General features: G+C 51.8%; 2 protein-coding genes across 3 annotated transcripts in view; one reads left to right on the top strand and one right to left on the bottom strand.

The window, feature by feature from the left end:
• LOC119378933 (rab3 GTPase-activating protein catalytic subunit) overlaps positions 1 to 12,807 on the bottom strand; it is a 246,529-nt gene that overhangs the window by 171,278 nt on the left and 62,444 nt on the right. The gene's annotated exons all lie outside the window — the stretch shown is intronic.
• Positions 1 to 12,807, top strand: part of LOC119378935 (leucine-rich repeat and fibronectin type-III domain-containing protein 3) — a 41,320-nt gene that overhangs the window by 10,369 nt on the left and 18,144 nt on the right. The window lies entirely within an intron of this gene.

Raw genomic sequence — 12,807 nt, 5'->3', positions numbered from 1 at the left:
TCCTCGGGCGCGCATAGGCGATTTACTTGGAATGAAAGACGCGGTGCACGAGCATAGGCTCAGCTCTTCCGTCGCATGAACTCCAACTGACCCAACCGATATAGCACCTCAAGTAACGGGCCATCTGGGCCCGTATTCACAAAAACAACTTACGCCAACAAGTTTCGCAAGGGAATATTTCAGCCAATCACGATGTGGGACATATAATTAGCGAAGCCGGCTGACCAATGGGGAGACGCACTTACGAAAGAGAAGTTTTGTGCATTTGGCCCCTCATGAGCATGAAGGTATCTCGCGAACGGTGACAACAAAGTCGAGTTTGCAGCAGCAATTAAAAGTAGCTCGAAGTGAAATATCGGGTACTACATCTTTTTCTCTCGACAAGTGTCATCTGGACATCACGACTACTTGACTATTGTGACTCGGCCTCAAGCTGCCGCTCAACCACAGAAGTCGCCTTGCACAAGAAGCGAGTTGTAAGCCACTTGCCCGAAAGCGAAAGAATTAGCAATACCATGGGACCTCTTTATTATTTTTTTTATTGAATAACTTCAGATGTGCGCCTACAGCAACTAACGGCAGGCATAACGTGGCACCAACCGACCGGTATACAGAAACTGTGCTTTCGAGAGATGGGAAAACAAAAGCTATTCGGGTATACACCGCGCATCGCCGGTGGCCCTCAAGCCGCGGTATGGTCAAGGCTGACATACCACAGCCACGGCGGGGATGTCAGTGGCAAACAAAAAGTGCACGCAGCCATCACCGACCGCCAATGGCGGCTACTCTCGGCGATGGCTTTGCCAACCGAGCAACCCACGAAGGAAAGGACGTCCAAGGCTGGACTACTTTAACCTTGCTTATGGAGGCGCGCCCCTCCTCTCTCGCTCAATCGGTGTTCCCCTTCAAAACGCCTCGATGCCGATCGCACCTGCCTGAATGGATACCATAGGATCCACCTTTGAATGTATTCTATACGAGGGAAGTGAGCGGGCACGTTTGGCTACTCCTGCCATGTAGCTGCCTTGAAGTGAATCCTGAGTGAAAATACTGCCACACCGTCGTCTCCCGCTTTCACCTCCATCTCGAGCTTTCCATATCCATTCGTAATTTTCCTTGCTGGTTATATGAACAATAAAATACTACTATACTACTGCTAGCAGTAGTCACCACCAAGGAGGAAAAACTGATTCTTCTGCCCACAAAAATATCCCTCATAGCAGCTTCGTGCGCCTCGTTTTCAAATGGCTCAGACCGCGTGGGAAGCAAGCCGCGATAGTGGTAGGCGTGCGCGCGGCTGGCGCAAACGCACTGCGCCAAGTTCGCTGCTCGGCTCGGTCGCCTCCGCCGTTGCGCGTCCTATCAATCACTCTCGCGTGTTGGTGCGTCTCGCCTGATCCGGGGCGTTTTAGGAGCGCACAACGGTAAGTGTTACACGCGCATACTGCTGGCCGCGCATTCGTTACGTGCGCGGCGCGGTAACAGCGTGACGGAGAACAATAACCTCAAGGACGCCCACACTTTTTGCACCGAACATCCGCGCCTACGTCCAGTCACCCTGTTCTCCACATAGAAAATCTCCAAAATTATCACTGATTTCGCCACCTGTATATGCATGTTTAGACACTGTACACCTGTCGTCTTAACGGGGCAAAGTTTAGAGCGTAACTAAAGGCCTTTCACAGTGGCCTAGACACCAGTGCAACTTGCCCGAAACTGGCGTACAATACCGCGAGTAACAGAACGACGCATGAAAACGGCTGATAAACCGCAGCGATGGCACGTGGACCGGAATGCTTCAGGCGTCAACACCGCCGTGGGGAGCGGGACGCACGAATATGGACGACAAAGTGGGTTAGCAGCTCAACAACGCCACGCCGGCGGCGCCCTGCACGCACGCCCTCCGCTGCGTCCCTGCATCCATGCAAGTACGCAAAATTACTCGCAGACAGCGCCCGAAGCAGCGCCTGTAAAACGGCAGCTCGTGGTGCTACGCACTCGGACGCCTGCGCAAGGCGAGGCGTGCGGAATTATGCAAACGCCTTGGCGCGCTTTCAATCTCGAGCTAAACTATACACAGCGGCGCAGACCGCGCTTCGCCTGAGGGCTTGTCGGCGCCGCCCGGGTTTGCGCACGTTCACTCGCAAGCTCGCGCATGCTTCGACGCGAGCAGTGCGCCCTGAACTGCGTGCATGCATGCAGCGCGACGTTCGCATCAAACGCCGCAAACTAAAACTCGAGAAGGAATGAAATTGCACCGCGAGAGAGTTCTTCGCGAACGGAGACAAAAGGAGATTGCGATCACTGTCCTAGAAAAAAAAAACGTGCAACACCGAACACGGCCCTGGAAGGAATTCCGATCGGTTCGGAGACAGCGGAGTGGCTTAACGTCCATACGCGAACGCAATATTAACGAGATCGCGATCCAAGTTCCACAAGCAGCGAAAGAGAGCAACAACCCTGTGCTTTATTTGTGTTATTCAAGCAAAATGGTTCGGCTACAATAAGCACCAAGGAAAAACTCTCTTGGAAAGACGGCCGCATTTCCAGAAATCCCTGCAAACAATCGGGAAAACAGACGAAGAAAAAAAGATATGGGACAGAAAATTACTATTTTCCGTGGTGAAGCTTTGGCACTCCACTTCCACTGGTATGCAGCGCCTCGTTATATCGACAATCTCATTGCCACGAAGAGGCAAAAAATACCGCTGATGGAAAATAAACGCCGCCTCGCCTCCAAAGCCTTCGCCCCCTTTCCTCAAAATCTCCTCTTTATTTCACTCCACGAATACGTTCGCTTGTACGTAGCAGAAGCCTGTAATCTAAATACATATGAAATGTGTACCTTAGAGAGATCCGCGTCGCTCATGTCAAATGCTAATGCGTGGCCCGTGTGGCCGAGCCGAGCCAGCCGGAAATTTGCAGAAGGAAGCAATTAACGCACGCCAACGACTGTGGCGGCTCCATTCATGGGCCAACGCGCCAGAAATGCAAGCATGCAGACAATTTAGCCGAGCGCACGGGAAACAGGTTGCCGAGCACAAAGTACACCACAGCGTTTTCCAAACGTCTCTCTTTTTTCTTTTTTTTCTGCGGTGAAGACTTGCCCTTGGGGCATAATTCTTGGTGTGTATTGCAAGTCTATATGCACCGCTGATATATGTATATATGTCCCCTTATGGCGCAATAGTTTCGATTCCTATGACGTACATTGAGGCAAACGTATTTACTTCGTCGTAAGCATGCAAACCAAACGCAGCACGACGACTACGCTATGTTGGAAAAAGGCCTTCTAGACACCACAAGTGTACGCATACTATATTGTAGGTAACCCGTCCATGTTCGGTCGATCGCCGAATCACTTAGAAGTAGCGAACACAAGCGCTTCCAAAACGTTTGCCTTGCGTACGCCAAGCAGGACTTAGCTGTGTCATTCGCAGAACACAAACTGTCGTACGAAGCTATGGGATCAAAACGCGCGCTAACTTCGGGTTACGCTATACTCACCTAAACACTACTAACGAGGATCGTGTTAACTATCCACACCGAATAGATGTTTATGACGTGAACCAGAGATGACGATGGCACCTCCGCTAGCACGCACGCACGCACGCACGCCTGCATGCATGCATGCAGGCAGAGGCCCACGTTTCGGCACGAGAAAAGATAAGAACGAGACAGTACACTCAATTACACACGCATGCAAAGACAATGCCCACATTCATCCATCAAAAGGAAAACAAAAACAAACGAGGGTAAGTGGGCGCGCAAATAATTTCTTCACGCACGTCGCTAGAACTGAGCCAGCGTATAAGATGACGGCACACGCGTGGTTTCCGTATCCGGAACAGCTGCAAGGGCACGAGACGGGTCCGACAGGCACGCACCGTGAGAAACAGGCGCCCGCCGGCGACGAGCAGAGCTTTGTTCTCGACGACTCGTGACAACTCGAGTCTGTGGGGGTAGATGAAAAAAGGCAGAAATACGAACCACAAAGGGGGTGAAAAACGATGGACCATATCGTTGTAAAGCCGAAGCTTCCGAGACCGCAACGTGACGTCGTAGCCGTAGTAGATACGCGACGTCAACGGACACCTCTATGACGGGATTCGAACTTTCGACGCCAACAGGGCTAGAGGACAGGCACACCCATTAAATTGCAGGCGAGCGCCGCCAAAGGACCGTCGAGGCACTACAGGCCACCGTCTGCGCTGAAAGCCTGGATTCACAAATTGCGTGAATGTAGAGCACGCGAGTTTAGCAGTCTTCACTGAGGAACGTCAGCCGCCGTCGTCACGCACTGTAGCCTCGTCTCTTCGCCAAAATGCAGAAGAGCATGGACCGAGTGGCAAAAGCCTGTGTGACAGATGACACAGAACTCGCGGCTATAAGCGGTTCACCGCTTAGTTATTTCTAATGCTAGCGTTTTGCTCATGCGCATTGTATTCTTGGCACAAACATTTTAAAGCTGTGAATACTAGGATGTGAAAACCGATATCAAAGGTAAATAAAAAGGCTGAACGTATATATTATATACTGACACTATTCATTTCATATACAGTACGATCCCAAATGCGTTCCGCGGCAGGACACCTGCCCCGGTGACTGCTTATTTCGGCCATTAGTGTGCACACGTGCCATCGGCGCTGGTCATCTTTGCCGGTGGTGTCAAACGAGCGCGTTGAGCGCAAGCAGGCCATCTAAAGGGCAGAGTGCGGAAAGGCAGCCCATCGGAATCAAGGGAACGACAAGAGCCAAACGGGAACGGTGGAGAGAGTGAGTAGACCGCAATCGGAGAACAGCCTCGCGGGCACATGGCTCTTTTTTTTCCCGCTTGCCCGGCGGGAGATGGTAAATTGTGCGCCTATAATTTTCTGTAGCCACCCACTTCATTCTCTCACTCTCTCTTCTCGTCTTTTTTTTTTCCTTCTCAAACCTGTGACGTAAAAGTCTTATCAACGACAGATGACAAAGGCTGCCGTAACGAACTTAGCTGAACTTCACGTCGTGAAAAAAAGGAAAAACAGAACCACGACGTAATGCGCCTCAATTAAGCAGCAACGTGTGGCACGCGTCCCGGAGAAGTTATTGTTGCAACTAAACGCACGGACCCAAATACTACAGCAACGACTCTGTCCACATTTCAGCAAGCTCTGATAGGTGTGATTAAGTTTATAGCAGGCGCTGTAAAAAGAAAAAGAGAAAAAAAAAGGAAGGAGCAAGCAGTTTTGCACACACATCTTAGAGCATGCGTGTTTCATAACCATCCAGTTTGAATACGCAGCGACAAGTGCCACATTAAAGTGGAGTAACACCAAGCTGCTCTTACGTCCAATGAGTCGAGTGGCCTCCAACTCGCCCGGTGCGCAATCTCTGGCCGCGCTATCCGCCAGGAGAAAGGTGCGCTCTGAGCTTATTGGGTTCGCTTTGATTGCTCTTTGCGACAGACGACGTCGCGGTAGAGTATGCGCAAGCAGGCACCCAGGGACCATTGTTTCGCGTTTTCCGGAGCGGGTGGACGTGAACCTGAGTGGGGGAGCTCCGCCACAATGTGACGAGGCGACCGAAAGAAAACATCCGAGCTCCGTCAACCTTCCCTCCCAACAACAAAGGCCGGCCCGCCTTGAAAGGCTAGCCACGTGTGATTACTACGGCCTCGTTGAAATGGACCTCATTGAAGCCGGCGCGGGCTGGCGGCCCGCTCTGCGAGAATAAGCCAAGGGCGACGAGGATGGTGCAGCGTAGGCAGCCACCTTGGACCGTGAAGCCTGATATACACAGAATGCCTCAGTTGAATGCAAAGCTGCAACAGCGTGAACGCGCGCGCCGAGCTCGATGTTGAAACGTACTGGACGAACACAGAGAGCAACGTGAAACACAGAAAAACTGCTCATGAATCCGTTCAGCCGCGACCAAAATGAACAGAGCAAGGATGGTACTGTATCTACATCGACAACTTTCCTCGCTTCTACGACAAATAACGCGGTTGCTGAGGAGAATACGCCAGATCTGAGGCGCCAGGGAAAAGCAGCGCTATATGCATACGCTCGCTGTATGCATCTTCGGGTAAAATAAAAACACCGAAAAGCTTGCGGACCAGCGTGTACTACTGACGTACTGCGCAAGCAGAAATAATGAAAAGGAAGACTGTCCTGTCTTCCTTTTCTTTCTGCCTGCGCCGCACTTGAATAGTTAAGCATGAACCAACTAGTCTGGAAGGAACTTTTGAGTGTGTACACCGTCGCAACAAGTTGGCATCCGCGACAACTCCGTCAATTCGGCTCGCCGGTGGTCGGCGACAGAGCGTTCAGCAGGGTTTTCAAACCACAGCACGCCTTCGGCGCCCGTTCCGCTTGAGATGACCAAGCGGTGCTATCGAGCGCAATCGCGCCAGGACGCAATGTTATTGGCACCAATCGGCCTCGCGCAATCAATGCCGAGCCGGGCAAAGAAAGCGCACGCAGCGGCGCCCTGAAAGATATAGAGAGAGCGAGCGCCGCCGGCGTTGAGAACGTCTTCCGGTGCGGAGACAAGCCAAGACTTCCGCGTTAGAGGGGCCCAACAGCGTCGTCAAGGGGGGCCGTGAACGGGCATCGGCTTTTCACACGCTGACAACGCAGAGAGACAGCCAACCATATGCCTTCAGAAGGCGTCTCCTTCTAGGGGCCCCGGATCTTGTTCGCTCCGGACGGCCGATGGGTAGCGCACGCTTGCGCACTCCATTCTGACGTCGGCCCACGACACGGCGCATCTATGTCCGCTGCAGTTGTCTCGGCAGGCAACCAGTGAAAGCTGCTGACCGCTAAACAATATGCATCTGCAGTACACCGTGTACATACTCTTCAAGGCAATGAGCCAACACGACGGCCATGAAGTTCTGCAACCATGCTGCACGACAGCTTTGGCTGATTCGTAAATGTACAATATATACAGAAAGGAATATAAGTTATTACTACTTTTCTTTCATTAATCAGTCCAGACAATGCTTACGCAAAACACGCCAGCTCCCCAAACTTCGGAGCCACAATACGATAGCGCGCCTCTGATACGGCAACAACGGGTCTGTAATGTAACAACTGACAGCGCCGACGTCGTGAGCTGCTGAACTTTCTAGTGTTACGTACAGGGGCATCAGAACACGTGCTTTATGAACTGTCCGAACAGGCGCAGATAGCGGCTATAGTCATATACATGGCTACAGTCATGTTTTAAGGTGCTCCCGCACACACACACATTATTGTTGGGGTTGCGCTTACCCCATCCGTGACCACCCTTTGGAAGCAAAAGTACCGCGGCCCGTTATGGTACATCGTGCCCATTTTGCGACGCCTCAATCCACGATGTAACTGTCACACACTTATTGTGGACTTGCACGGGTCTACAATGAAGCCGTCGTCGTCACCTACGTGCAACAGGCCTCAGGCCTGGCCGACCACCCGACCTTGACCGCTGGATTAGTGGACCTCACCACCGCTCATTACTGGCCTTCATACACGACGCAAATTTGTATGTGTATTTCTGAATCAATAATTATTATGCCTAAGGGCAGACTTTCGAAAATAAAAAAAAAAGTACAATGCAGAGTGTGGCAGCGCCCAGGGAGCTCCCGTTGGATCCTTAATATACAGTGGGTGAGGTGAGCTGCAGAAGCTAGTACGCTGTAAATGAACATGAACCATCGACAGGCAAAGAATCAAACTTTGGCACAGAAGAAGCGGCGTTGACAGGTGGCTGAATCAGCCTGATGTTCACACCGAGCCTGAGCGCCAAGACCACAGGCTGAACAACAGGCATTTGCAGCCTCGGCACCGACGTCTCCAGGAGGCATGGCGCCAGTTCAAAGATGGTCTAATTCTGCACATGCATTTATGAATGCATGCGCGGTCTCTCGCCACGGTGCGCCGAACAAAAGACTGCTCATTGCTATGTGCGGTCGAGGCTGGCTTGCACTACCACACAGAAGACATGACCGATGACGCAGTCTCAAAGGGAAGCCTCAATGCGTACGAGCATTAGATGAAATGGCGCGTGTGCGCTTACTGTTTATATATAGTACGCACAGAATTAGTCGGATTCGTACTAAGGACGTCACCATATTTTGGCAATGAAATTTCATCAATGCTGTTTTCCTGAACCGCGACATAATTACAGTGAGATCAAAACGAACATCATGATTGAGAGTCAGTATAGATAGTTTGAGAAAACGTGGATGCAAAGGCTTCCGTGTACACAGGTAATAAGAAATAACACCAGCGGCAACTTGCAAACGCAAGACCCGAACTCGTGCACATTCCAAAAGCACAAAGCGTTCAAACTTAAGTCGCGAAATAATGCTAGAGCCGGAGCTGTAAAACACTAGTGTTCTCTGATAAGAATGCTTTCCAGAACGAATGCCTGTCATGCCAAGTATTGCAAAAAGCACACCTGCATGTCAACAAAAGGCTTACTCCTAAGCTTCGAGTTGTTTAGAAGCCTCCAATGGTATTGCCTACCGCAACTGGTATTGCCTACCTCGACGACTGGTCATCGAGCGAACATGTTTCTGAGTGCCGCTGGCGAATGTCATCCGCGAGCTAAACTGGTCATATTTGGAAGCCACACACATCTGGAGCTATAGGGGCCCTACATAACAGAAGAGGAATATCAGCGTGAACATCACGACCATTGCTAAGCAACATACTGAATATTCCACAAATATATTACTACACTATGTAGGCGAGCGTTCTTTATGATGAAGCAACTGCTCGTATCAAGCCAGCAGGATGCCGACTTGGGAAGATTATTTAGAATGGGCCACGAAATGCTGAAAGCAGGAAAGTAGCACTTCATGCGCGCAAAATATAATACACTTCTGGTTCGCAACATTATACCATGTGTATCTGTGTCACGTGTATACACGAAAGGTCCGCTAAGCCTGGCTGCTGTCGCCTGGCAGCGACTGTAGCGAAAAGCCATGGCTAAAAATTTGTACATCCAACCGCTCAGTGGCGAATATTCGTCACATTCAGACCAACAGCGCATGCACGAAGCGACTGTGCCCGCCTCTTGAGTGACTCCCCTCAACTAGCGAGAGTCTGGGGGACGCGCACGCAAGCCGCTGGCGGACGAGACAAAACCACACGCTGTTACCGCAACACGCGTTCCGCTTGGCTCGGTTCGATGATTCCACAACGTCCCTCGCTCGCACCACTTCCGGATTGCGCCGCCGCCCCTCGGAGCTGCAACACCGCTACGTAGGCGGCCTCGGGCGTCGCCGAAGAGGCGCACGGCCAGGGAATTCTCTCCCTGCGATTCTCAAAGGCGCGCGCATCTTCACTGCACGGTCGCTAACAGTGGCCTGCGATCACGAGAGACAGTGCCGAATTTTCGATTCAGGCTTGAAAGCGTGATGCGGAAGACTTTCTTGCCAGTCCGTTCGCACGGCCTTGTCCGCCCCCCACTGGGGATATACGCGAAACAGGAGAGAAGCGCGTGCGGAGCCAAGAATAACAATGCTTCAGTGTGGCACACAAAGGCGCCATGAATTGAAAGTCAAGGCAGGTGAGACGACCACTCGTTTCGGAGATGCAAGGAATGCGCCTCCGAGCAGTTTGAAACTGCGCGCGCCGTTTGAGGACCTCGCGTCGGCAGAGGCCTTGACCCGACCTGCAGGGAGAACGGGCGAGGCAGCGCTCGTGGCGCAATTGTGCACCTTGTTCTGCCGCGTTGCTGACGGCGGCCGCGTTTCCATGGGCAGCGCGAGGAACGGGACTGTCGCTGTCCTCGTCGCGTTATGTCCCGCGGGAATATCAGCAGCCCACGCGGAGGGGAAGGGCTTCGGCGCGTCGCCCGCTCGGGGCCATTAGCTGCTGCCGGCGGCAGGGACAGAGCGAAAAGGCACGCGCGTGAGAAGGGTGTCCCTATCACGCGCTGCTAAACCAGACCGAAGGACGGCTGAACTTCGAGACGGCGACGTCCTGCGCTGCAAAAACGCCGCCGGTCGCTCGTTTGGGCGTGCAACACGAAGCGCCGACGACGCACGGCAGCCGAAACCGTAAGCACGTTCGGTGGTCCTCGCAAATGGTTCGGCGTACTCCCCGTGCCCCACAACCAAGGACGGCGTGGTCGAATGCCCCAGCGAAGGCTGCCTTCGTGCGCAACCACGCTACGCGGCAGTCAGCGATTGCGCGTTCAGAACGTACACATGATGACCCATTTTCTTTTCAATGAACGATCGAGCGGCCAACCCGCGCCACTGACAAAGAATCGCACCCGACAAGTAAGTGAGGTGCCCGCATTCGCGAATGAACAAGACGACTTGAACCAGCGCTGAACAAAGCGCCATTCAACCGCCGTGCTGCAACCATGTGCAGTGCTGTAACGTGCTGATAAGGGGTTACGCACTCATCGCGACGTCTTGGGCTCTATTTGAGTGCCGCCGTAAGTCTTCAGCTGGCCGCGAAATGTGTGACAGAACTGACACTGAATGGTCTTGAAGAAAACGGAGTTCCCGCAACATGACGTCTATCGTCACGTGAACAAATTATTATTGTGAATGTATTTTCCCCCTGTATTAAAGCAAAATCAGCTCCCTATATAGTGGTCTTCAGCCGGCGCTCCCACAGAAAAAGGCGCCTGATAGTTGACATTCCACTCAATAACCCCCATACGAAAACACAGCCGCTAAGTGCGAATAATAATAATAATAATAATAATAATAATAATAATAATAATAATAATAATAATAATAATAATAATAATAATAATAATAATAATAATATATTGCAGTTCTGGCGTTAACCCCAGCAAAAAAAAAGTTAATTAACCGATCGTAGTTCCTATGAGGGCGGCAATCTGACGTCAGTCGTGTTAATAGAATGCGTAGCGAAGAAAGCATCATCGCATCCATAACCCCCCCCCCCTCGCCATTTTTTTTTGTTCGGATTCCATAAATATAGAATTACCCGGCGTATATAACACAAGCTTCCCAACTAAATTAAAAGGACGGTCGACGTCTTTATGATTGGAGTTCTCGGCTACCGCCCGCAGATTAAACTACAAATGAAATCGCCTCCACTAACAGGAATATTCTGCTACTGCCTGGATGCTATTGTGTGGCTGCTGATTTTGTAGGTTGTTAACGATCACAGGTGTCACGTATAGACAACCAAAACACAAAACTGTCTTACTTTCTCCATTACTTTCTCCATTACAGCTTAAACCAGCGTTTTTCCAAATACGCTTTCTACCGAGCGTCTGTTGCGCGACAACTGCGTGGAAGCCTGCGCAAGATAATCGTCGCCATCATTCATTGCGCCGATCGAGTGCGGACACTCGATCCGAGTGCCAGTCCTAATTAAAATGTCACGCGAAACAGCTCGACCAACACTATAGGGACTACGCGCCTCAGCCACTGAGCCAGGAAGCGGAACACGCTGATTACGAAGCGCTGTCTACTTCCGCTTTTCACCAAGAGCAGCTAGCACATCGGGCGGGCGAAAGGCGCAGCTAAAGTGTACTTTACGCTGACCAAGGCAGGGAACCAGTTATGATGTCACCGCTAAGGAAGACGCAAAAAGAACTAAAGCTGCTCTTTGTTTGGTTATCTGCTATACAATACAGTGCATGAGCGTACAAACGCGTTAAGTGCTTTCGAGAAAGATGTCGATGAAGTATATGGTAGAGATGACACACATAAGGCACGAAGAATTAACAACACCGTCAAGCTTCACTGAGAGCATGATTTGTAAAGCATTGTCCGGGTCGACTCGAATCGGGATGGCCCGGACCGAGAAGACGGTGTTTACAGATGCATTGACGGGCCAGCCGAACAAACCAATCCGCGCACCCTTCGGGCGGTCTCGACCTGCGAAAGTTTAATTACGAACCCGACGGCAGGATTCCGGCCCAACAAACCGAATCGCCCACACTTTGTCGGATTCACGCTGGCTTCATTTAAAGACTACCTAGGGCCAACACGATGCGAAAGGCGAGCGAAACTATGCCGCGTGCGGAGTACGCACTTCGGAATGAAAGATGCAGAAGCGGCACAGAATTGCTGCCCCCTTGGAAGTCGAGGTGAGACGACTGCCACGCGCCGGGGCCAGAAGCCGGCACGCGGCACAAGGTAGGCACGCAAAAGGACTGGGAGGGGACCACGCAGTTACGACCAGGGTCACTAGACAACGACATGCACGCGTGCCGATCGCCGTCTACACGACCGTATACGCACGCCCATCGAGGACAACGGTTCGCCGAGGTCAAGACAGACGTCGTGCCGTCGCCAAAAGCCGTTGAGCACGCCAAGGGCGTTTTGCGACGCGATTGTTCGAACGGTTGCCTACCGCGAAGCGCACGATAGCCCATGCACAAATGGAATCTGCAGATTCGAACCGATGGGCGCATTTTGCAACCCGGCACGCCAGTTGCCACTGCGCTAGACGATGGACCGAAACATTGATGAAACTCTGGTCGCGATCGCGGCAGCTCGGTGCGAATCTCTGACAACATATGCTTTCTCTTATTCTGTCCACTTTTTTAGCCCGTTACATTTTTCGCCGTACGCCAGCCAATGTTCGGGTATAATGACTATAGTCGGATACAACTTAAGAAGTCCGGAGAGGCCCCGCCCAGCTAGGCGACCGAAGCGCGGCATTCGATCGCCTCCGCGACTAAAGAAATAATCCCTCTCATGAGCTCAGCAATGTTCTCCGAAGGCGGGGTCACAAGACGTCCCGCTCATGACGTCATGTTGGAGTGCACGCCCATTGGTGCAGGCCTGCGTGCATCCGCCTTCGAGGAGGAAATGCCGCGGACTTCTAAAGTTGT

The sequence above is a fragment of the Rhipicephalus sanguineus genome, chromosome 1 (assembly GCF_013339695.2).
Source record: "Rhipicephalus sanguineus isolate Rsan-2018 chromosome 1, BIME_Rsan_1.4, whole genome shotgun sequence".
Classification (NCBI taxonomy): Eukaryota; Metazoa; Arthropoda; class Arachnida; order Ixodida; family Ixodidae; genus Rhipicephalus; species Rhipicephalus sanguineus.
The sequence above is the reverse complement of the archived record's forward strand: the minus strand, read 5'-3'. Positions and strand labels throughout refer to the sequence as shown.